The sequence below is a fragment of the Papilio polytes genome, unplaced genomic scaffold (genome assembly GCF_000836215.1).
Source record: "Papilio polytes unplaced genomic scaffold, Ppol_1.0 DF821289.1, whole genome shotgun sequence".
In the NCBI taxonomy this organism is placed as follows: Eukaryota; Metazoa; Arthropoda; class Insecta; order Lepidoptera; family Papilionidae; genus Papilio; species Papilio polytes.
Window position 1 is genome coordinate 3556210 of NW_013527915.1, and position 3556 is coordinate 3559765.

Genomic DNA, 3556 nt, shown 5'->3' on the forward strand with positions numbered 1-3556 from the left:
AGAGTTGTTTTAATGACACGTGCAGGTGATAACCCGGGCGATAAATACGCCGATATAACTTAGGCCGTTCTCGTGAAAACTGGTTGCTTGGCATGTCGTAATAGGTTAAGATATTATAACATTTGACAATAGATAATAGACATTTTTTTGTTTTTAAATTCAACTTCAGCGACTGTATAAATTACAAGCTTTCACCCGCGACTCCGTCCGCGTGGAATTAAAAAATCAAAAGTGAGTACCCAATGTATTCTTCCAGACTATCCTCTATATCTATACAAAATTTCATCGAAATCCGTTTAGACTACTAACATCTACTCATCGAAACTTTCGCATTTATAATATTAGTATGATAACGAAACGTGGCCTTTTACAGTGTTTTCTGGTTTTAATCATAAGGCAGCGCATAAAAGCAAAAGCTACAACAGCAAAGAATTTCTCCATAAACTTCGATGAATATCAATTTAATCTATCCATTCCAGTTAAAGACTACTAAATAACATTAGGTGTAGACATTTTTATAACCGTTTAAAAGGAAATTAATAAAGCTTAGCCTACGATGTGTGTGTGACATTGCAAACAAATAGATATCGTGAAATCGTCCTAAATAGGAGATGTCTTAAAAGGCGTGTACTCTACATGTTACAACAAAGTACTACGGGACATCGTATGCATCATGCGACAAGAACTTACAGATTTTTATATTTCTAACCAAAGCCAGACAATGATATATATTTTCATTTAAGAACGTAATATTTATAAATATTTGGATAACCCGAGATAAAGCCATTGTACAGATTTTCCGTTAGACAGACAAGACAGACAGTAATTTATTAATTTATATTATTTTAATATTTAAATCACGATATATTTTATTCAACCGTGGATATGTACCTTGTAGAAAAAAAACTTGGCCTTGTAATGAAAAAAAGCAAACCGCGCAGTTGCTAAAGGCATTGCGCATGTTGCAGTTAAAATTTGATCAGGGATTTTCAGACTGTTTAAAAATAAAAAAATTGGGTCCGATTAATTTAATCAAACTAAATTAAATAAGATTTAAACCTGAATTAAGATAGTTTCATCATTTCGTTTAAGTTGTAAATCTTTCTTTAGTTGACTATAATTTAAAAATGAATAAAACAGACGACTGACTTTTACACCATCCAAACAAACATACCAACGGAAAAAAATGTAAAGACAAAAACTTTTGGGCAATTAAGATAGAAGTTTACTAGTTCTAATAAGAAAAGAAAACAATCGCAACAATAACAGTTAATGAAGCTTCCAATAAACAAAATTTAATTATAGAGCTACATTAAAACAGACCAGACACTACTTTCGTATCCAATTCAAAAAGAAAAACAAACACCATTCTCTTGATAGTATATGACAATGACCCAAGTAAAAGCCAACCCACATTAGCTATACAAATGATTATAATAAAGTATAACAGAATAAAAGTGGAACAATCTCATCTCTCGCCAATGTAAACTTTCAATCCAAGTAACGACAGCACATAAGACGGTCTATGGACTAATAATCAACATCTTTTATTTTATAGCACGTTTTATTCTGTCTAATCTATCCACGTCATATAAGATTACTGCCATAATTATCTATAACGTTATATCACCACATGAATTGAGCAATTATTTCTGATAGAAAGTAACATATCGATATGATTCATTAACATTGTAATTACTGTCTTATAAAAATAAAAAAAAATCATACAAATAAACCGGTTTAACTTATGAGCTAGCTGTGGACCGCGACTCTTTTCGTACGTAATTAAAAAAGCGAAATTATTAGTCTGTGTTCTTTCAATCTATGTACTATATCTGTGACAAATCTCTTTGAGATACGATGAGCATATCACGAGACAATGTTGGGTCACTTAATGTCCATTTACACGGCCTTAATGGATGAATGGATGTTTGAGTTTGTAGCCTAAATTGCTGAACTGATCTCGATGAAATTTGAAATAGACATAGAGAGTAGTCTGAAAGAACACATAGGCTACTCGCTTTTTTGTTTTTATTTATTTCCACGCGGTTGGAGTCGCGGGCGGAACCTAGTTGTCCTATAAATGAAGAATGAGATTCATCAACATAGTTTAATCAATGATTTATCACATATGACCTATATGGACACATTAAAATGCCATCTAAACATATTTACTAATATTTTACTAATAAAATAAAATTGCGTAAGCCTAATGTAATTTTAAGCACAATCTTGTCGGACATTGTGTGGAAGTAAAACACATTGTCGAATACGAATGAAGAGAACTAATGATAAACCCTGACCTTTTCATTGATTTCCGCGCCTACAAGTTTAATTCACATTTGTTGGAAAGTCAACCGAGTAGTTATAATCATAAAAATGATGTGAAAATAATAAAAAAAACAGCCACTAGTTTTTCACAAATAAAAAATTAATCATTGTTTCAGTTCATAAAAAGTTACGTTTTAGAAAAAAAAGTTTAAGATCACAACACAGCAAACCTCTATCATAAACTTATATCTACGAGTAAGAGAAGACTTATTTTTTGTGTTTGTCTTATAAAAATAATTATGTATATCACAAAATTTAATTTCTACGTTTCCAATTCTTTTACTTGGCAGTTTTTTAGTTTTTTTTTCAATTACAATACGTTCAGAGAAAAAAAAATTTCATGCAGTATAATTATGGAGTTATTAGAATGCGTTATTGTACGGAAAGCATTATTTCCTTGTTTTGTATTAGTTTGCATATGCACGAATACATGCAATTGCGTGCATTATAAAGAACCCAACGGATGTTAAATAAAAATAGCGTAAAAAGTTATGGTTTCGGTTTTATTTTTCACAGGCAAAGTTAAATAGATAACATATTGTTTAAAGATTGCAGCTACCTTATAAAATCGCTAGTTATCTTAAGATATCAAATAGGTAAGAAGATAAATAGTTAAATAGTCCATAGTTGTGTCATAATCACCTAAAATGACGCATTACATTTTGATATTAAATAAGTTTTAGGCTGAAATATGAAGTATATTAAAACATATAAGCATTCTTTTCAAATATAAATGATAAAACGAAGAGTGCGCCCTCGTTTATCTCTACTACCCGATAAGTACCACCTGGATAGTTCACTGACACAAAACATCAATCCAAGATAAAACATATAAAGATAATTGCGTCGTCATTTGTCACAACAGTTAAAGATTTTACATTTTAACTAAATTAATGTTCAGATCACATAATAGTATTAGATAAGATCGAGGTCAAACATTTCTGTATCTATCTTCATTTCGTATGGCTGAAAAACGTACGTCTACCGACCAACCTTAATTCGAAAATGTGTTTTTAATGACGTAATTAATTTATAGTTGTCACAAACCATCAAATACTTATCAAGTGAACTATTTAAATTCTTAGAATAATAAAAGAAATATAAAAAAATCGAGATATAGTTGAAAATTAGTGAACATAACTTATTGACATTGGTGACCCTGATAAAAAAAATAAAAAGCAATTAACTCACAAGCCTAGGTGCGACTGCGCCGCGTTCGTTCTCC